This window comes from Rhododendron vialii, chromosome 10a, assembly GCF_030253575.1.
Source record: "Rhododendron vialii isolate Sample 1 chromosome 10a, ASM3025357v1".
Lineage (NCBI taxonomy): Eukaryota > Viridiplantae > Streptophyta > Magnoliopsida > Ericales > Ericaceae > Rhododendron > Rhododendron vialii.
This window is the reverse complement of record NC_080566.1, coordinates 26,369,582-26,392,585: the sequence shown is the minus strand read 5'-3', so window position 1 is coordinate 26,392,585 and position 23,004 is coordinate 26,369,582. Positions and strand designations below refer to the sequence as shown.

The 23,004-nt window shown below is 48.5% G+C and overlaps 1 long non-coding RNA gene across 1 annotated transcript; it reads right to left on the bottom strand.

Moving 5' to 3' along the window:
* Positions 1-19,349: 19,349 nt before the first annotated feature.
* On the bottom strand, positions 19,350-21,314 carry LOC131303603 (uncharacterized). The gene is made up of 3 exons (XR_009192101.1): positions 21,051-21,314; positions 20,868-20,941; positions 19,350-19,666 (listed from the first exon to the last, which is right to left on the bottom strand). It is a non-coding gene; the product is annotated as an uncharacterized LOC131303603 (long non-coding RNA).
* Between the last annotated feature and the right edge of the window lie 1,690 nt (positions 21,315-23,004).

The following is a 23,004-nucleotide window of genomic DNA, read 5'->3' as shown; positions in this document are numbered from 1 at the left end:
ATCTCACTAGCCCATGCCATATCTTATCACATCCTGCAAACATGTTACAGTTTTAATCCCCTTAAACTGTTCCCCCACCTTAAATGGCTAAAAATTGATTAATCAAACAGAATCGCAAACAAACATCTTTCGCAAATGCCTAAGTAGAGACCGATCTCCGGATTGGGCGAGAGGGGTGCCATAAAACCCTTCCCCTCTCGTAACCTGGCTCCCGAACCCAGATATGGTTATGACGGACTGGTTCCTTAAACTTTTTCAAATCAATCAGCGCGGCAAGTGCTTCGAAATACGGTTCCTTGGGTGTCGGACCTTCAAACCCGAGTGGCGACTCTGTATTTTGCGAGCGCTTGCTTCCCCGCTCGCGCTCCCTCGACCCGGGCCCCCTTGCCTCGCGTCTCGGAATCCGGAAATTCCGAAAACGGGCACGCATGCCCACAGTGGCGACTCTGCTGGGGATCGAACCAATATTGGTCTATGTTTATATTTCAATACACTTGAGGAACAATCCCACAAAAGTTTGTCAAAACGGTGAGCTTCGCGCTGCCGAAGGTTGGAATGGTGATTTAACGGGACCTCGTGTCCGGCCAATCCAATCTGGGACTTTTCCGATTGTTCTCTCGTGTAGTTTCTTCTAAGCATTGATTAAATAAAGTGAGCCAAATTTGAAAGGGCATTTGCGAATTTGCGATTCTATTCGATTAATCAATTTCTTTAGCATTCTCATTTGCATCGATGTGGGATAAGCCCCGTTGGATCATTTTGGCAATCCGGCACGGTTTACCGGAGCTCGGGGACCCCGAATGACCAACAACCTTCGACGATGATGAGTCATTCTACCGTTCGACTGTTGCTCTGCGATTACGCGGGCAGTGGGAGGTATATCTTGGCTCTAGTCCGAGGAACCCGTTACAAGCCAAAACCAGCCTTTGCATATATAAAGCATTAGAACTCTTCAAACTAGGACAGGTACCTGCAGGGTAAGATCTACTTGCATCTAACCCCCATATACTGTCTACGTGTTACTGCTTTTCCTATCGCATGCACTGTACATACATACCGTTTTGCGTAGGGGCATGTTTAGGGCGGCTTCTAGGTTGTCTCTCTTTCGAGTCTGTCTTATGTTTATTAGGACGCTGCTAGGTCCGATGAAGAGTCATGCATCTTCGCGGTGCATGTTGTTAGATTTTTAAAAGTCCTAGGATCAACAAGACTTTGGGAAATCAAAACTTTCTAAGTCCTTGGCCACATCCCGATTGAAGTCTCAAACAGAAAACAAGGAACGACGAAGAGAATGCCGTGATGCTCACACCACCCTGGTTATCATGCATAGCACGTACACCGCTCAGGCTATGGCACTGTGTTGCCTACGCCGCCCCGGTTAAGGTGTCACGTCATTCACCCCGAGTTATTCGAAGTTCAAAGTTGAAACTTCAAGAACGGAAAAGTCAGAGGCTTAGGCTATTTTTGACATCTCTTAGTATTATTCGATTCAAACGAGGATACGCTCTCAAAAAAAAATCCAAGGATTTTGGCAGTGTCCGAACATCATGAGACAGACTCGTCTGTAGTCTTAGAGTCTAAGGGCGACACTGACGACGATGGCTGCATTATCACTTTAGAGTCTTTTGCTTAGGGTAAGGTTGCTGCAGGGCCCTTATCGAACCTTTTCTTACAGCAAAGCAAAGCAAAGCAGAATTCTGAACCATTGCGCCGCCAAGGAAAGTATCGAGGCAGAAAGCCAAACCCACTTGGGAACGTCTGCATCAGAATTCCGTTCAAAGGCTAGTCAGGTTGCAAGCTCAGTCAGCCACAACGGAAGACTCTCCGGGCTCCCTTTTGGCCGCTTTACGATTAGGATCACCGTCAGTTCTCCAGGAAATTGAATCTCCGGCATCGCCAGCCTCCCCGTCCTTGTCAAGCTCATCCGGGACCTCCATCATGGCAGATCATCCACAACCACTGAGTCTCGAAACCATCCTCATGAACATCCAGAACAGCATCACCACCATGCAGCAAAGGGGTGCTCAGACTGATGCAAATCTCACTAGGCTCAATGACCTTATCAACACTCGTCTTCCGCCAGCTGCAGAAGTGGGAGGCGAGGCCGATGAGGACGACCATGCGGAACCGATCTTTGTTGAAGACCCTAACCATGCGGGGCGGATCATAATTCAGCCCAACCCGAGAGAGGCTCACCCGGAGGCTGCGAATCTGAATCTCGCTGTGGCAAGACCCGTTCTGGATCCTAACATGACTGCTCTCATGGCAAAGATCGTCAAGCTGGAGGAATCTGTGTCCAAGTCTGAAAAGATCAGCGCCGGGGGAATTGGTTTAGATCGCCTCTGCTTGTATCCTAATGCTAAGCTCCCCGACAAGTTCAAAATGCCTGATCTCGCCAAGTTTGATGGGAGTGGTGACCCGAAGACTCATCTCTATGGCTACCATGCCGCCATGAAACTCTTGGCTGTTGAACCTGAAGCCATGTCACAGCTATTCCCTCAGACTCTCTCAGGACCCGCTTTTCACTGGTTTTTGTCGCTCGACATCGCTAAAAGGAGGACGTGGGAGGATATCGGTGCTGCGTTTATTTCGCAGTATAGTTACAACTCCCAGCTCAAAATGACAACCCGAGAGCTTGAGTCCACGAAAATGGAAGCTAAGGAATCCTTTGCGGATTTTGTCAAGAGATGGAGGACGAAGGCTGCTCAGATGACCGATCGCCCGAGTGAGAGAGATCAGCTCCGAATCATCTCTCGCAATCTTCAGCCTGATTATGCTAGGCATTTGGTTCTTGTCCAAGCTTCCTCCAACTTCGATACTTTCTTCGAATCTGGAATGGCCATCGAGGATGCGCTACAAAGCGGGATCCTGTCAAGAGGGGAGTCTTCTAACCCTTCGAAACCAAAGCCTCGGGTCTACTCAGGAAACACCAATGCGTTGTTTGGCAGTGGGACATCTTCCAACACAGCAACTAGCGGCACTAATGCTTCCTCCTCCAATACAACCAATCGTGTCGCTGAGATTAACCAGGTGCAAACCCCACAAAATAACCGGCCCCGTGGTCAGTCCCGCAGTTTCTCTGCGTTTGAAGCTCCACTGTCATCTGTCATGGAGAAGTTAATCCAGTCAGGGCATCTGAAGCCCCTTGACCCGACTCCTTTGCCTAAGAACCCTTCACCCAACTTCAAAGCTAACCTTTATTGTGCCTACCACCAAGGGGTTGGACATCTTACGGACTCCTGTTTCCGCCTCCGACATGCGATCCAGGATCTCATAGATGAGGGAACTCTCCATGCTCCACCTCCACCAACACAAAAACCAAACATCCTTTCCAACTCCCTGCCAAAGCACAATGCTGCTCCCCGCATCAACCAAATATCCATCAGCCCCACTCATATCAACCCTAGCTCCACTATATTCAACCCCACTGACCATATAACCTCAACAAACCAACCCAGGCCGGTTGTGCCTATCCCTTCTCAGCCCGAAGCCGAGATTTCCTACATCCATCTTGAAGAAGGACAGTCGTCCAATCCCGATGTGCCTCTCGCACGCTTGCAGAATGGGGCGTTTGTGTTCAACGCCTCCATCAGCGAGCTGTTTCACCAGTCCATTCCTGCCGTGCAGCTCAACTCTGCTTCTTCCTTGGACAGCCCGTATTTTGATGTGACGGATCCAAACTCCTCTCCGAATTTGATAAGCCGCTTTAGGTCTGATGTCCCTTTTCTACCGGAACAGCAGGTTGATATGCAAGCAGTAGGATGGGCTATCGCCGATAATGATGATTATGCAGCCCCCATAATCAATGAATGGACGGAGCTAGAGTTAGACGGTTTCCCCCAAAACCCCGAATATGTCCCGTTTAACCATGCTTGGTATGCGCCTGGATGGCTAATTATGAGGCAGGCATGCTTGACCCTTTGGATGGATTCTCTTTGAACATGCTTTTTCAACAGCCTGAGCCCGTTCTGCCTGAGGAGGAGTACTATTGGGATCCCGAGCCCGCGTGGCAGTTTCCATTAGAATTCGACCTTAATCCTCCTCAAGGATATGCTCTGCCCGATCACGAGATTCAATTCATAGAAGAGGGTCTCGTTCAGGAGGAAACTCGCATCTTGGGGGAATGCTTTCTCCCTTCTACTCTTGACAGGCTGGTTGGCTCTGTAACTAACACTGAGTACGATCCTACATTCTACATCATTAGCGAGGAACTCTCGCGCCCTGCACCGCCTTATCCGACCGAGGAAGATCACGACATTATGGTTACGGACCTTGTTCCACCAGCAGACCTCTGGGATGTTGATGACGTGGTTAATATCCAAGTTGGGTCCGAGGTTTGGACTGTCAACCGCTCTCTTGCCGATGGGGGACTCTGGGACGTCCCGTTTATTGCTAACACGGAGCCCATTGGGGAGGTTGTAGCTGTTAAGGAGCCAGATTTCTGGGAGTCGCTGCTGTGGAACGATTTAGCTCAAGACCTCGATCTAGGCATGGAAGCACCTGTAGCCCCACTGCCTTCTGACAAAGGAAAACGCAAATTGGGGGAGGTCCCTGCTGATCTTTGGGATGACCGTCAAGACCTTCAAGCGATACCCTCTTTAGAGAACGTTCACAACGTTACGAGGAGTGGACGAATTTTTCAGCCTTCCAATCTTCAGGCTGGGAGCTCGTCCAATTCTTCTAACAAAAGGAACGAGCCTTCTGCATTCTCAAGGTCTGCACCGTTTGAGGCACCTCCTAGCTCCCCGAATGATGACTTGATTCAGAGGCAGCTGGAGCGGATTCCTGCTGCTATATCACTCTGGGGGCTAATCTGTTCCTCCCGCGAGCATCATCAGAAGTTTTGCCATACTCTCTCTCGCCTTGAGATTCAACCCGATGTCACGCCTGAAGCCATGATATCCATAATTCTCCCGCCTACTTCGAAGCACACCGTGGTCTTCACTGACAAGGATCTACCGATCGAAGGGGTTGATCACAATCGCCCCTTGCACATCACTGTTAAGTGTAAGGGACTCTGGATTCCAACTGTTTTGATCGACAACGGATCGGCGATCAATGTTTGCCCGTTGAGAGTGGCTTATCGCTTGGGACTAGCCAAGAAAGACTTTGCACCTTCCAATCTGGCTGTTAAGGCATACGACAGCACACGTCGCGTGGTCGAGGGCACGCTCGTGCTCAAACTTGACGCTGAGGGATTTGAGATGGATGTTGAGTTCCATGTGGTCGACATCCCCGCCACCTTTAATCTTCTGCTAGGAAGGCCGTGGCTTCACCGATCTGACATCATGGCTGTACCGTCTACTCTTCACCAAAAGGTTATGTTGGGACTGCCTACTGGAACTTTGACTATTTGCGGGGACTAGGGCATTCGCCCGCTTAAGGAAGATGGCACGCCTGTTTTGGGAATTGCTCACGGCGAGGAAGATGTTGATCTCGGGGGTTTCTCTTTCGACACTTCTGGTTCGGTTTTGGCTATCAACGTGGATGGGGACTTCATCATAAGCTCTGTTGCTTTAGACATCATGAGGAGGATGTCCTATCTGCCTGGTCTTGGCCTTGGGATTCACCAACAAGGGATCCCGGAGTTCCCTGCCTTTCCTTCCTGCAAGGGCCGCTTTGGTTTGGGGTACTCTTCCTCTACCAAGGATGCCAAAAGAAGGAAATGCACGGGAAAACCTCGATCTCTCTATGGTGAACCCGACAGCTACTTTGTGCGCGAAGTGGGGAATGACGTCTACACCGGACAGCCTGAGCCTTTTGTCGATTCAGTCACTGGGGATTTGCTGCCTGGGTTTGAGGTTTTCGCTGATGACACTTGGTCCTCCAGTGATGAAGAACCAGCAAGGGCGAAATTCAAAAGGAAGCTTAGTCAGCCCAAGCTAAGGACTGATTGGCTGGTGTCTTTTGATCAAGGGAGCTTGGAGCAGCTATTTTATGAGTTCTCCCAGGTGGGTTTGGCCAAGGAAGCTGAAGAGGCCGAGGTGTTCATGCTCGGTTCCGACGATCTCAAGGATCCCCTCTCCCTCATCACAGAAGCAAAGGGTAGCCTTAAAAATTGCATTTTCAAACCGCGCCTTACTTGCATTGATGATGTATCAGAGTCTGACACTGAGTCTGTTGAGTCCTCTGAGTCTAAGTCTAGCTCTGAGTCAGAGTTTGTGCCTCTTGGCCCTCCACGTCATGGCTTTTACTTTGAGTTTGATTCCCTTGTACTTGGCGACCCTGCAGGGTCTTATGAAATGAAGGAATCCTCTTCTGACTACTTGAATGATCTTTATATAAACTGTGTCGACCCCGACGATGAAGGATAGATTTCGATGGGGACATTCCCAAGGAAATCCGTGCCCTCATCGAAAGGGAAGACGAAAGGCATGCTCAGCCGTTAAAAGAAGAAATAGTCTTAATAAACTTGAAAGACGAGAATGATCCCCGAATGGTTCAGGTGGGCTCCACTTTATCTCCAGAGGAACATCACGATTTCAACGAGCTGCTCTCAGAATTCAGTGACATCTTCGCGTGGTCTCATCAAGACATGCCCGGCATCGACCCAGAGATAGTGGAGCATCGAATCCCCTTGCTACCAAATGCCAAGCCTGTGAAGCAGAAGTTGAGGCGGATGAGGCCAGATTGGGTGCAAAGGATTAAGGAAGAGGTCACTAAGCAGATCGACGCCGGTTTTCTCATGGTTTCTCAATACCCTACGTGGGTTGCCAACATTGTTCCAGTTCCTAAAAAGAATGGGCAAATTCGAGTGTGCGTGGACTTCAGGGATTTGAACAAGGCTAGCCCCAAGGACGATTTTCCCCTGCCTCATATCGATGTACTGGTTGATAATACGGCGGGCCATGCCCTGCTTTCGTTCATGGATGGTTTCTTCGGATATAACCAGATTCTTATGGCGCCGGAAGACCGTGAGAAGACGACTTTCATCACCGAATAGGGGACTTATTGTTACTTGGTCATGCCGTTTGGTTTGAAAAATGCTGGTCCCACCTACCAGAGAGCCGCTACGACCATTCTGCACGACATGATGCACAAAGAAGTTGAGGTCTACGTGGACGACATGATTGCTAAGTCAAAAACTCGGGAAGGGCATGTTCCTGTACTGAGGAAGTTTTTCGAGAGGCTTCGAAAGTTCCGCATGCGTCTCAATCCACAGAAATGCACCTTCGGGGTCACGGCAGGTAAGATGCTCGGTTTCATGATCACTTCGCGTGGGATTGAGGTCGATCCATTCAAGATCAAAGCGGTGCTTGAAATGAAGCCACCAGAGACTGAAAAGGGAGTGCGAAGCTTTTTGGGGAAGGTTCAGTTCATCAGCAGATTCATCGCCAAGTTAACCTTAACTTGCGAGCCGATGTTTCGTCTACTCAAGAAGGACACCCCGTTCGTATGGTCGGACAGATGTCAGGCGGCCTTCATGTCCATTCAGAACTATCTGCAAAACCCGCCTGTCTTAATGCCACCGGTGCCTGGAAAGCCCTTGATTCTGTACTTATTGTGAGTTCTACATCCATGGGATGCTTGCTAGCCCAAGAGGGTGACCAGGGAGTTGAGAAGGCCGTTTATTACTTAAGTAAGAAAATGGTTGGGTCTGAAGAGCGCTACACCGCCTTGGAAAAAACATGTTGGGCTTTGGTTTGGGCTTCTAAGAAGTTGAGACACTACATGCTGGCTTACCCAGTGAAATTGATTTCTCGAATGGATCCCCTCAAGTATCTGTTTGAGAAACCGGCTCTCACTGGTAAGTTAGCACGCTGGTTGCTCCTTCTGGCAGAATTCGACCTCGAATACGTCACGAGGAAGTCGGTAAAGGGGCGAGCCATCGCCGAGTTTTTGGCTGATCACCCTGTGGATGGACCGGAAGATGCAGATTTCGTGTTCCCAGATGAGGAGGTGCTAACAGTTGTCGAGGACGTCTGGACTCTGTACTTCGATGGGGCGGCCAATCAGAAAGGATTTGGGAGCGGGGTCTTGCTAATCGCCCCCGATGGTTCTCATATTCCGCTTGCATTCAAACTTAACTTCGATGTTACAAACAACCAAGCTGAATACGAGGCCTGTATTGTGGGTATGGAGGCTGCACTCACGCTTGGCGTTGAAGGACTCGAAGTCATCGGGAACTCCAATCTTGTTGTATCTCAAGCCAATGGGGACTGGAAGGTGCGTGAAGAGGGGTTGAAACCTTATCATCAGGATTTGGAGGGGCTAATTCCTCGCTTTAACAAAGTGACTTTCACCCACATCACCCGTTTGAAGAACCAGTTTGCCGATGCCCTCGCAACCTTGGCTTCCATGGTCGAACTACCCTTCGGAGTCAAACTCCGCCCAGTCTTAATTGAACAACGGGACCGCCCCGCTTATCAATATGTCAACGCCATCGATGATGTCGATGATGGCCTACCCTGGTACCATGACATATGGAATTTCGTCGAGAATGGCACGTATCCGGCTGAGGCCTCCAAGAAGGATCAGACTGCGTTGCGAAGAATAGCCGCCCAGTACATCATTTGTGGGGGAAAGTTATATAGGAGGTCTCATTGCGGAATGCACAAGCTCTGTGTCAACGGGGCCGACGCTGTCAGAATCATGGAGGAGATCCACGAGGGGGTCTGTGGCCCTCACATGAGCGGCGTCATGCTGGCTAGGAAAATCTTGCGCCAAGGCTATTTCTGGTCTACCATGGAATCTCAGTGTGTAGATTATGTGCGGCGATGTCACAAATGCCAAATTCATGCTAATCTAATGCATATTCCACCCTCTAACCTATTTGGCATGGCTTCGCCTTGGCCTTTCTCTGTATGGGGTATCGACGTCATCGGCATGGTTAGACCGTCCGCATCAAATGGTCATAGGTTCATCCTCGTGGCCATAGATTATTTTACCAAATGGGTGGAGGCCGAATCTTATAAAAGCCTAACGGCAGTTCAAGTCGCTCACTTCATCAGGAAAAACATCATCTACCGATATGGGGTTCCGCAAGCGTTCGTATCAGACAATGGGAGTCATTTCAAAGGCAGGGTCCTGGAGCTCTTCGAAGAATTCAAGATCCAAGTCCATCACTCAACGATCTATCGTCCCCAAACAAATGGTGCGGTTGAAGCGGCAAACAAAAATGTCGAGACAATCATCAAGAAGTCTGCAGAGTCCGCCAGGGACTGGCACGAGCAACTGCCTTTAGCTCTTTGGGGTTACCGAACGTCGATTCGAACATCAACGGGGGCAACCCCCTATTCCTTGGTCTACGGGATGGAAGCAGTTCTCCCTGTAGAGCTTGAGGTGCCGTCTTTGAGGATCATGGTAGAATCGGAACTCTCGGAATCTGAATGGCTCAGTGGGAGATTTGTTGAACTCATGCTTTTCGATGAAAGGAGGCTTTGGGCCCTGTATCATGTTCAGGGGTATCAGCGGAGAATTGCCCGGGCGTTCAACAAAAAAGTGAAGTCTAGAGACTTGGTCGAAGGGGACATGGTTACGAAAGAGATTCAGGCACCAGTTTTTGACCCCGGTGGCAAGTTTCGACCCAAGCGTTCCGGACCTTACATCATCAAGACCATCCTTTCTGAGGGAGCAGCTCAGCTCATTGATCTTGACGGCAACGAATTCAGCTCTCTGGTTAACCTGGATCAACTCAAACGATACTATCCCTGAGAGAAGCTCGTTGGACCGAAAACCACAAGGGTGGGCGGTTCCAAGCAAAAATTAGAGCAAGCCTGCTAGACCGAAAACCTGAGAAGGCGGTTTAGGCAAAAATAAATAGGCATCAATCAAAGCTCGCTAGGCTGAAAACCCGAAGTGGCAGCACTAGGCAAAATTTAGAGCGCAAAAGGAGAGTTAAAATACTCGAGTGAACCTTAGCCTGAACTACGTGCTGACCTGATTCCCTGAAAGGGGATACGTAGGCAATCTCTCTGTGAGATTCGGTCACAATCCATCAACTTGATCCACGGTTTCCCATTACCAGGGGTTGGCGCGATACTTGGTTGACACGGCGGTTCAACACTTGGATCAAAAGGGGAAAACTCTCGAACTTTCACTTTTATTCAAATTATAACTTCTATTACACAGGCTGAGCAGTCTTAAAAAGATTAAAGCATAAAAACAGAATAAAGTGCTCGAGGCCTTAACAGGCTCACGGTTTATTCTAGATCATCAGGATTCGCCAGAAGTCAATTGTTGTTTTGCCTGCTTGCGATTTCCCTTCTTAGCCATGTTTGATATCGGTGCGTAAGTTCCGTGCTGAAGTCTGGGTCAGCTCCTCCGAGTTGCCGCAGGCCCCAGTCGTGCTCATACCCTCTCAGATTCTGGGCGATGAAAGCAGGGACTTGGAAATCTTCAGTCCCAGCTCGGTGGAATCCTTGGCTTATTCCTAGCTGACGAAGGATGCGTCCGAGGATGTAGAATGTGAAAGCTGTCAGCCCAGCTATCACTACTCTCTCGAATCCTGCAGAACTCAGGGCCATGTCTGGAATGTTTAAAGCTTCATGCTGCCATGTGATCTCGTTCGGTAGCATTTCTCTCATAAATGCGGACCATTGATTCACAGACATTTCCGGATAGATCATACCCTGCTGGTGCATTCGGCCGGGCAAATGAGGCCAATTTGCTTCCGGTGCTGTGAGCAATCCCAATTTGTCAGATAACCAGAGCTGCATGAGTGGAAAAACAAGTGAGAAGTCACATAAAGCTTGAGAGAAAAGACAAGTAAGGAGCTTCGATATAGCCTTAGCTGAGAGATGAGGTAAAAACAGAACGTGTGAAAGCCGGAAAAAGGTGAGCTGAGTGAGAATTAAGCTAACCTGCAGTAGTAGTGGACTACCGCCGAACACGTCTGTTTGGCCGGAAGAAACCAAATCCAAACCTATGAGTGTCTCTGCCAGAACCAGTGGTACCACATTTCTCCGGGCACCCATTTGAGCGGCGACACTCACCAGCATGGGGTTGATTTGCCCATTTGGAGATACCAATAAATAAGCAGCCAGCACGCCGATGGCCAGGGCAAATCGACGTCGAGCCTGCACGGCTATATTCTCTACGTCACCTTCTGGCCCATACCACTCCATTAGGCGCATGATGTTGATTTGCCCTCCAGTTAGCAAACTTTCAGCCGCTCCCCGGGTGATACCAAGACTTGACTGTAGGAGCTTTGGCATGCTTTTCCTATAAGGCGGCACGACAATCACGCTCGAGGCGACTCCTTGGAGGTATGCTTGGAATTCCTCCACGGTTGGGCACAGCTCGTTAACCCCAAACCTGAACACGTGAACCTCTGGGTCCCAGAATTGTAGGGCTGCCCTCAGAAACTCTGGACGGACCCTCACATTGCGAAGGAAACGGAATGCGGCCAGCCCGTGAAACCAGAATGATAGCCAATCTCCAGCAACAAAGGCCGTGAGCCAAGGGCTAATCAAGGCCGGAAGATTATTTGCCATTCTGCTTCCTCGTGGGACTTTCAAACTGTGGGAGAAATGCCTTTCATTTGCAGGATATTGGCCTCTTTATAGGCAGAATGCATAGAGTGTCGTCCCTTCCCAGTACAAACATCCATGCCATATGGCGTTTTCTTCTTCAAAGTGAGGGCATCTCTGCACTGCCCCCCCCTCTCTGAAGTACTCTGAGCAGTTAAAGGTTGATGACGAGGCTTGGACGTCCAAAAATCTGAGATGGTCAAATAAAGGTGGCCTGACATGGCCCAACCATCGCGCGATGGTCTCAGTCCATCGCGCGAGAGAGCACCATCCACTCCATCGCGCGACATTCTCACTCCCTCGCGCGATGGTTCAGCCTGCATTTTGACAGATTTCACCAGCTACTGTCCAATTTTGGTCGCATCCTATTCCAAGGGTACTTTTGCAACTTTTGTGGTTCCGGCAAGTCAATATGAGCATATGCAACCATATCCAAGCATCGGATTCGAGATATCACGTTTTACGAGGTTTTTGAACCCTCGGTGGCTCGTTTCAAGGCCAAACGTGTGTTTCGGAAGGTCGAAACTCGTTCCGGAGGGTCGTGTCCTTTTCTCTCAGGCCGTACAGGTCATGGTGATCTATTGTGACTGTACGGAGGTGTCGGTTTCAGTCCGGGACATAATAGAGTCTTGTTTTCCCATCTCGTGTCCCTTTTGTGTCCTTCGTAAGGATTTTGGGCAATTTTGCGTTTCGGGAGGTATTCCTCGAATCCGTCGGCTCTCTTGAGTCATTTTGTGTATTCATGACCTCTCGAAGGTGTTCTTTTTATCCAAGTTAGAATGTTCTGGGTTTTGGCTTTTAAATGTCCAATATTCCATTCCCTCGTATCCTCGTATCCTAACCGTATCCTGGGGTACATTTTTGTTTTTCTCCGAGTCAATCATGTGTGTGCGTGTGTGTGCGTTTGTGAACAGTCTCGGTACATTATCAATGCAAGCATGGTATTAGTGGCAAGCGTTTATTTATTCTAAGATCATTGCAAGAGTAAAATGAACTGAAAATGCAAATTTTATAGCTAATCCATATCTATCCATGTCGAAACAAGGAATACTACTGTGCATGCGGCGCTTCGGCCGGTCAAAAGTCATCATGTCAGCTCGGGCACACTCGCCCATCAAATCAAAAAGGCACCCAGGCCCCAAAAACATGTATCATGTATCAACTAAGGCACTCCGGCCTTTCATCTATCTACTTGGGCACGCAGGCCCAAAAGCAAAAATCAAAGATGCGGAGAGACAAGTGAGGCTTCTTTGTAGCCCTCATTCCTCCCCGAACCAGTCACCATTCCCGTCGTCGTCGTCGTCGTCGTCTCCCTCTCTAGGATCCTGTCTAAAACCAGGGTCATCGGCTGAGTCGTCTGAACCACTGCTGTCAGGCGCCTCCTCGTCCTCCTCTTCTTCTTCTCCCTCCTCTTCCTCTTCTTCCTCGGAATCCTCGGGCAGGATCAGCCGCTTCTTGCGGACCGGCTCATCTTGCGAGGGCCTCTGGCGCATCTTCAATTGATACCTCTCCTCTGCGCGCGCCACGGCCTCTCGGGCCGCCTCCTCACTCGCGACGGGTGGCTGTACGCCCCGCGTCTGTGGTCTAGTAGTAGGTGGAGGAGCGGGAGTCCTGCTTGCTAGCTTCTTCTGCGGAGGCTCTCTCGCGCTCTTCCTCCTGGGAGCCGCCTGTCCCTGTGTCTGCATTGTAAAAATTTTGCACATTTAGTATACATTCTATATGTTGTATGTTTGCAAGCAGGTACAATCTATTTCAAAGTTGACGGCAATTAAAGTACACTATGTATCGAGCAAAGCATGCATATGTCAAGTATCGAATGCAGGAATGTATCGTTTCTCTGAAGGGTATATACCTGAGATCTCTGAGCTGCCGGTGATGGATAGCGCAAGTCCAAAGGCAGGCCACTTGCCGCCTGCCTTATCACGTTCTCCAGTGCAAGCATGCGCCGAACGGCCTCGTTCGCCCACTCATTGGGCACCTGCAAGAATGACTTGAGCATAAGTAATGGAGCAATATCTCAAGGCTTTATTGGAAGTACGATAATGAAGGGTACAATGCCTAACCGACACAATGACGGGCGCTGGCTCAACTCTGGCAGGAACTAGGTGTAGCTCGGCCGGATTGCCCTGAGAATCCACCACGGCTATACGCCATGTCAACTCTGGTGGCCCACCTCTCACAGGTCCACTCGGACCCCGCCTCGCGCGACTCTCGCCACTGCTCTGCCTCGCAGCGACGGCCCTCCTCTCCTCAGCAGCTCCCCGGGCCTGACTCCGGACCTCCCTGAACTCTCGTACTCTCAACGGCCCCGCCAAGCGCTCTCTCTGGTAAACTGCATAGTCCATGCCGGGACGCAGATAGCGTGTCAAGTCAGTGTCGGGTCGTGTGAAGACCTCTAGCTCGGCCAATGTGTACTCCCCTGTGTGTGAGGCCCGTGGTGGAAGCGGTCCAGGCACCTGGAACCCTGCGTGGCCAAGCGACTGGCGTGTCACTCGGTCACCCAAGTACCACTGCCAACCAAAAGCTGACTCCAGCAGCACTCTGCTCGCCGTCACGGCCCTGCTCCTGGCCAAGTACTCGGGCTCTGACTCTGCCACTTTCCAAGGATCCCACTTTACCTGCGCGAGCAAGCAACGCAAACGTTGGTCAGCGACAGCATTAAAGCAATAAAAGGGACGCATATTTAAAATTGATGAAATCTTGACATACCTGTGAGGGTCGGAGCTCGTCTAGGTATACCCTGAAGCCGTTCAGGTCGCCTCGCCCTCTTTTCTCTCCCATATTCTTCTTGCTCCAGATATGAGCACGTGGGAGGATCCCCAGGTCCAGGCTCTTTGTCACTGGACGGCACATGTTCAGAACTTCGTAGGCCCAGAGCTGCACAGTTATCAAGGTTCAAATCATTAGTACAATGCAAGAATATTTTTGAGCAGTTTATGTATTCAAAAAGATAAGTGCATATTGGAAATGTGCTTTACTCAATTATGATCATACCTCCCAAATCCGCCAGTATCCAGCTGTGCTCATCTCGGTCCTCGACGAGTCCCCCATGAAACCATAAGCCGCACCAAGCGCAGCTCCTCCCCAGTCAAAACGTGAGGCCATCCTCAGATCCCTCAGTGCAAGCAAGTACGATAGGTGGACCTTGCTGCGCCTGTTCGGATACAGGGTGGCACCAAAAAGGTACAACAGGTATGCCTGGGCCATCTGCTCCGCCTCCTGCTCTGTCGCCACCTCCTTTGCAAGGTATCTCGTGAACTGGCCATATCTCGCCATCCCCTCCTCAACCTTGGGCACCTCTCCCAAGAACACCTCCAGGGCCGCCTCGTCCTCCTGAATGCCCGAGTCAAACGGGATAGGGTCACCTCCAACCCTCAAACCGGTAAGCGCCGCGAAGTCAATAGGCGTCACTGTCATCTCCCCGAGCGGTAGGTGGAAAGTGTTGGTGGTATCTCTCCATCTCTCTGCAAGCGCAACCAAGACCGCGTGGTCATTTTTGGCCCGAGTCAAGGTCTGTATGAACTCCCCAAAGCCTGCCATATCCACCAATTGCCTCGCCCTCTCCGGCAAACCCTGGTACAACGCCAAGGAGCTACAGGCGCCCCCGAAACCCCGGATGTCCCTCTGTCTCGCTCTCTCCTGCATTAGACACAGAAACAAGCAACAGGAAATATATCAGCATGTGAGGCTTTCATTCTCAAGTTCCAGGTAATCAATACAACTTGGCAGTGGATGGTTGGTTCAAGTTATTATGTTTCATGCATGGCATTCTACGTGAAACTATAGTCTCACTATTCGTATCTACTTCAAAGGGTTGCGCTATGTTCCTCAGTTTTCAAGCACATGCATTGTATTGAAATGACTATCACAAAAGTAAATGAGGGATTTTCAGAAATTTACCTCAGCCCAGCTGCTAGAAATGTGGGTATCGGGGTCTCTCAGAACGAGCTCGGGGTCGTACTCCGCTTGCCGTGGCTTGTATGCCGCAAATCCTGACGGTACAAACAGGTGTGGAACTGGTGACCTGTACCCCTCTGCTGAAAACGGAGCACGAGTCAAGCTCTCCGCCTCTGACAGTGCGGTCACTCTGGGACCCTCCCCCCTCGCTCCAACCCGCTCCTCGGCCTCCGCGTCCCTCAAAACCTCCTCCTCAGCGGCTCTCGCCCTCTCGGCCCTCGCCGTAGCCTCTGAAGCGGCTATCTCCCGCTCTCGCTCCTCTCGAGCCTCCAAAACGGCGGCCCCAATCATGGGATCCTCCTCAAGCAGCCGGGCTAGCCTCTCGTCACTCAGGAACTCCGCAAGATCCTGTCTTGTGATCGGCCTGTGGCCCGATGACGTGGCCCCCGGCCGAAACAGTACCTCCGCCTCCGGAACCTCTGTGGTGTCCTCTTCCTCGCTCGCCACACCCTTGCCTTTTGCCGGATCCCTTAACGGAGCCCCGTTTGGCCCGGCACCACCATCCTCAGCACCTCCACTGCCTACACCCTCGGAACTGCTACCAACCACCACCGAACCACTCACGGCCTCGCTCGGGTCCAATTGCACGACCCCAGCCCTCACGGCCCCGATCTCAACCATCGCGCGACGGTCTGACTGCGTCGCGCGATGATCGCCGTCGCCAACCGCCTCCTGCTCGTGACCCCGTTCGCCATCACCGCCGCCCGCTACCTCTGCACTGGTGTCTACAACAACCCCCGTTGCCGGCCGATCCTCTGTTTCGACCACCATTGGTCTTCCCTCGTCCTCCGGACGATCAACTACTTCCCCACTGCCCCGAGTAACGTCGTGATCAGCCATGGATGATGATACGCACGTGGGTTTGCTTGGTTTTGGGACGAAATCAAGGGTTGGAGAGGAAGAGTTTGGGAGAGAATAGTGTTGGAGGGAGTTCGAAACTGCTGTGAGCGGTTTTCGAACGTCCCCGTCGGTTGTATGGAAGAAAGCAGGTCCGGGCCGGGTCTGGGCTCTTAACAGATCCAGGCCTGAACAAAGAACCCTCGCGCGATGGTATGACTATGTCGCGCGATGGTTTGGTTGTTCTGGATGGGCCCAATCATGCTTATCCACCCTTAAGAGCCCATAGGTTCTCACTTAGGCACTGCAACAATTTTGAAGTTTATTGTGAGTTGATGTCTTTTTAAAACCCAAAGCACATTTATATATCCCCAGCAGTGGTCCAATTATCAATCAGCGACGATCCATCCGTCCAATTATCGATCAGCGACGATCTATCCGTCCAATTATCGATCAGCGACGATCCATCCGTCCAATTATCGATCAGCGACGATCTATCCGTCCGACTTTCAATCAGCGACGATCCATCCGTCCAACTTAAAATCAGCGACGATCCATCCGTCCGACTTTCAATCAGCGACGATCCATCCGTCCGTCCGACTTTCAATCAGCGACGATCCATCCGTCCGACTTTCAATCAGCGACTATCTATCCGTCCAACTTTCCATCAGCGACGATCCATCCGTCCAATTTTCGATCAGCGACGATCTATCCGTCCAACTTTCAATCAGCGACAATCCATCCGTCCAACTTTCAATCAGCGACGATCCATCCGTCCAACTTTCGATCAGCGACGATCTATCCGTCCAAATTCGGATCAGCAATCAATCTGCTCACCGATCCGTTGGTGCACGGTATTTGTATATGCTTGCTAGCGCTTTTCGTTTAAATCGGCTTTTTGGGTGGATTAGATGGGTGTCTAGAAATCTTTGACGTTACCCGTACCAGCCAATGGTGCTCCGCGTGCCGTCAAAGAGGGACTACTGTAGACACCCCAATCTGACTTCCCGATCGTTTTACTTTCTTCTTCGGTTTCTTGATTCCCCGATGATGAATCAGGTCGAAACAGTCTCGAGAACTTGGAATGGCTTGAGTTTGGCATGTGAGGAACCCATCCTTAGCCCTTAAAACCTTTAATCAGAACCTGGACCTTGGTCTGAATGTCGCGCGACAATCTAGGACCCTCGCGCGATGGTTCGTCTGCCAGGTGGTGGTCAAAGTCAAAGCTTTGACCATTGACCATCGCGGGGTTGGCTGGACCCTCGCGCGATGGTCTCACTTCATCGCGCGATGGTCAACACCTGTCATTTTCACCCAGATTGCGTGGTGGTCAGGGGGCTACAGGCCTATGTGACCCCGTTTTCTCGGCTGAACAGCGTTCTGGGGGGGGCTCCCCTTGCACCACCTCACCCCCCATTCTCCCATCACCTTTGCCACCCACTCCTCCACCAAGCATTTGTAACCAGCATTGTTGGCTGGTTACAATGTCTTGGTTAGCCATCCACTAACCCCTTCTTTCTATAAATACCCCCCCCCCCCCCCCATGCATCCTTGCAAAGGGTTACAAAAACTCTCTCTAAAAAAGAAGAAGGCAAACTCAAGCACAAGCATCTCACACCATTCACTCCCACATAATCACCCTCCAAATCTCACCATCTCATCATTCAAGCCATCTCCAAGGCACTCAAGCAAAGGTATAATATCTTTCTGCTCACTGTTCGAACCCCTGAGGGGGGCTGGCAGGGTCAAGGCTGGTAATCGATACCAGTTCTGGCCCTAAAGCCGGCAGAGTTTCAAGGGCTGTTAGCTGGGAAACCCTCGCGCGACAATTCTGTCTGCGTGAGATTGGACCACGTGGGGAAGGGACCCTGGTCTTTAAGTTTATTATTGTGTTTGTAGTCTTTTAAAAGTCTTTTAAGGAGCTTTAGCTCACTGCTTTGCTGTTTTGCAAGTTGAAAATCATTGTTTGGCTTAGTTTATAACACCTCTTTGTTTGGAATGCTTTTGGGATGCTCCTGAACATGTCTCAGAGCCCTAAGTATGCAAAGCAATTCCTGGAAGTCCAGTCTAAACAATCGCGCGGCTGTCTCATTCTGTCGCGCGATGGTTCTCTGTCTTTCAGGGTTTGCCCTTGCATGAGCAACCTGGCCTTGGCCACTGTTTAGACACCCCCACTGTTTAGGGGTTGCATTTTCATAATATTTCCATCTGTTGGCTGTAATATTGTTTACTTTCAAGTACCTATAAACTGCTTGGTTTGCACCTGGGTGAGCACTGGTCCTTCCAGAGCCTAGAAGGGGGTGAAATTCAAACTATTGGTAAAGAGTCATTACTCGCGCGAGTATATGGTTATGTCACGCGATGGTTCGTTTGCATGCGGATGAACTCACGCATACAAGCTGGCTGTTCGTTTGTGCCAAAATCATACACAGCGCTGTTTTGATATATGATCAATGTTTTGAACTTCATTCCATTTATTATTTGTCATCTCACTAGCCCATGCCATATCTTATCACATCCTGCAAACATGTTACAGTTTTAATCCCCTTAAACTGTTCCCCCGCCCTAAATGGCTAAAAATTGATTAATCAAACAGAATCGCAAACAAACATCTTTCGAAAATGCCTAAGTAGAGACCGATCTCCGGATTGGGCGAGAGGGGTGCCATAAAACCCTTCCCCTCTCGTAACCTGGCTCCCGAACCCAGATATGGTTATGACGGACTGGTTCCTTAAACTTTTTCAAATCAATCAGCGCGGCAAGTGCTTCGAAATACGGTTCCTTGGGTGTCGGACCTTCAAACCCGAGTGGCGACTCTGTATTTTGCGAGCGCTTGCTTCCCCGCTCGCGCTCCCTCGACCCGGGCCCTCTTGCCTCGCATCTCGGAATTCGGAAATTCCGAAAACGGGCACGCATGCCCACAGAACAATAAAACAGGGAAGAGTGGAACTGCCCGAATGGTTTTACCAATTATAGCAGTCCAAATTTCAGTGTCTAAATTTCAGCAGTCCAAACACAATTTCATATATTTTCACTTGAACTAAACTAGTGGATGTGGTCGCAACCTCATAATGTACACAAGCAAGTTCAAGTTTCAATAAGCTCAAATAGATACAAAATTTCTAGTCACATTTCCGGTGCAGTCACAACTCATAAGGTTCATGCATACAACGAAAGAATTAAACTTAGATGTACCAAAACAACACTCGATCAGAAGAAACACCAAACATATACCCAAAAAAAAAAAAATTTCTCTACGATTGTGAAAAACTCAATTTTGTCGTCTTCTAGTTCAAGCTCGGAAGTGTGATGGTCTACGGGTAAAACCCTTCATCGCTGTCTCAGGCTCTTTCTTCAACTAATAACAAAGCTTCAAGTTCCTCTCTACATCGATCTAACTCCTGCAAAAGTCGACAAGGCAACAGATTTAATGATGCAAATTCTTAATTAGAACACCAGTAGACTGCTATACAAAACCACAATTGAAATCAGTTTAAAAGGATACAATGCCCCATGTTGGAGGAATCCAAAGATAGTACGAGTTGGGTACTCCCCATGATCAAAAAGCACCTTAGTGGTCATCTTATAGGTTATCTACAGCAAATCAAATTTGACAAAACAAAGAATTGGGGAAAACGGTTCATAACAATCATATTGTCCTACTTATTTTACAAAATACTATAAGATAAACCATCAAAAAAGAGTGAATCTTTCAATCGGCGATGACAATACCAGTAGTAAGAATTTTTCCATTTGAACTACAAAGGTTGGAATGAGGACTTGAATTGAGATACTTATATAATAGTATTAGTTCGTTCACTTTGACTGTTGAACAAATTCGATGCAATGTTCAGAATCAAGTTTCAGTCGGGTAAGACCTTTTTCCTTTTTCTATCGGTTGGGTGTTCAGGAAGTTGAGGAGATAGCAATTGCACATTCATAATCTTGTTTGTCTAATACTAGTTATTTGAGTCGTATCATGTATTCAAAAAGATGCAATTCCTTCAGATGAGTTGTAATTGGCCTTAAGCATATGCTTTGTGAATCTTTCATGGACAACAACAGCTGCTTAAAAGCTAAGCTTATCTCCGCCGTTAAGCCATTGCAACGATATCAAAGAGTAAAAATTCAAGCGCTTTAGAAGAATATTGCATTTGTTCAATCAAAGTACATTTACTAATTCAAAGAAGGTTATTCATATGACAATGTAGTGTACCGGCATTGAGACTATATCAGTATATCCAGTCAAAAGTGGCACACTTTTCCCTTCTTTGAATTATAAAGACCATGAAAGCAAAAAACTTCCATCATTAGAACCAAAATCTCTAGACAATGTTTGAATAGCCCTAGAATTATGATCACTTCCGTATAACCCCACAAAAAAACACTCTCCAATTCTAGAACGGCAACTTCTTGCCCAACATTTGTTTATCGTATCAACCCTAACTTGAAATAAACAAAATCAACTTGATAACCAGCAATGTTGGAGAAGATGTGAGTCACTCTCGAAATTTAAAAAAAAGAAGCTAAAGAACGAAATAAACCCTAACTCGAAATAAAAAAATACAGAGATCGAGAGAGAGAGAAGAGAAGAGAAGTTACCTTGTTCTCACTCGATCGTCTTCGCGCAGTACCCTCCAGTCGTTCTTCTTATTCGATCGATCTGTTCGTGTTAACTGAAAAAACCCAAATTGGACAAAACCTTAATCAGATTTCAAACGAACGAACGAGAGAGAGAGAGAGAGAGAGAGAGAGAGAGAGAGAGAGAGAGAGAGGGAGAGATACCTTCATGGTTTTTGCAGTCGATTTGTTCTTCGTTTCGTCGGTCGTCGTTCAAAATCGCCCTCAATCTCTCTCTCCGTTTGAAGCAAAAGCAAAGCTTCCACCGGAAGCTGGAAAAGAAAAAAGGATCCGCGTGTGGGAACCGGTTGACCCGATACCAATTTTACCCGACCCATGCCCCCATTTGACCCGCGAGTTCAATTTTAAAATCCCAGCCGTTGGATGAGATCCAACGGCTGAAAAAAGAAGTCTGCATCTAATGAATCTGCGGACGTCCGCAATAGAAGCCTACTTTTATATATATATATATATATATATATATATATAGAGAGAGAGAGAGAGAGCGAGAGAGAGAGAGAGAGAGAGAGAGAGAGTAAATTTCCAATGAGGGATCCCGCACGGCCTTACCGTGCTGGACTTCCCTTTCCCGATCAATCAAGCCCTTCCCAATCATTTTTTTTGCTGATTTCTCGCGGGTACCCTTAAAATCACGTTCTAAACACATTGAGCGGCTCGGATCGTCGCAATTCGATCGGAAAAGGGGAGTCCGCACGGTAAGGCCGTGCGGGATCCCTTATCCGTAATTTACGCCTTTACTCGATAATTACAATATTCCTTTAAAAAAAATATGGACCAAATATTTAGGTCTCTACACCCCTTGTCTAGTTGATCCAGACAGAACTTATTCTTAAATACTATACTCATGAGTCAAAGCCAACCCCGATCAATCGCCCAAATGCTTTTACTTTTTATCAGGTTCCTACTTAAGTTGTACTTTTCCTTTTTCTCGCATTTAAGTTCCAATTTTAGGAAAAAAAAATTTTAGTAGTAGTTAGTATTTTAGTTCTATCGAGTGTAACCTTTGAGGAGTAATAAAAATTCTTTGGTATTCTTAACTTGTTATTTGGGCAAGGAAATTTCGCAGGCTCTATCTGTTTGTTTCGATTGGTGAAAAAAGGTTGAGCAACGATCTTCCGCTTCGATTTCTGAAATTAAGGCAAAATCATGGCTTCCAACTCGACTGCTACGACTGGATCTTCTTCCAAAGAAAATGCTTCATGATTTCTCTCGCTCAATTCATTCACAGCTATAGATTTCGTTTTCTTTGCTCCTTTTGCATGGCAATTTTCGTGTTCTCGTTTGTTTTGTTTCTGCTGTAGTTTGATGGAGGTAGTTGACCACTTTCCTGCTTTACGTTCTTCTTCTATAGACAAAAACTCTAAAAATAGGATAACTCAAAAAACCCTAACTCATCGCCTGCGATGAATGTAATCCCCTTTTCTCCTGGTTTGATTGCTACTGGGGGTACTTCGGTTCATTTGTTGGACTATTTGGGAGCAGTTTCTTCCCCGGTGGTGCCTATTCAGGCTCCTCCTTTGAGTACTCCTGCCTCGTCTCGTATGCAGCTATCTTACTATCCTCCACAGATTCGTGATTTGAAGGTTGTGGTTTGCCCCCCTCAAGAAGTGATTAATCTTGGATCTGAACTATGGATTGATGTGTTGTAGGGTATTTCCTTGATGAAAAGCCCATTTCCCTCTTGTTAAGAGCATTATTATGAGGATTTGGGTGAAGTTTGGCATTTACGATGTCTCAGCTAATGACCAAGGGTTTTTCTTCTTCAGATTCTCTAAGGCTGATGCTTATCGTTCTGTTATGAAGCCTGGTCCTTGGCATATTGCTGGGAAATTGTTGATCCTTAAACCATGGGAACCTCAAATGGCTCTAACTAAGGAGAAGCTGAGTACTATTCCTACATGGGTACAATTTTCAAATATCCCTTTGGAATTTTGGACAGAACAAGGTCTTAACTATATAGCTAGTGCAATTGGTAAGCCCCTCCATGCTGATGATCTGACAGAGAAGGGGCAGAGGCTGAGGTTTGCAAAGATTTGTGTTGAAGTAAATGTTGATTCTCCTTTTCTGGAAGTGGTAGAAGTGGAGTATGCTAATGGTC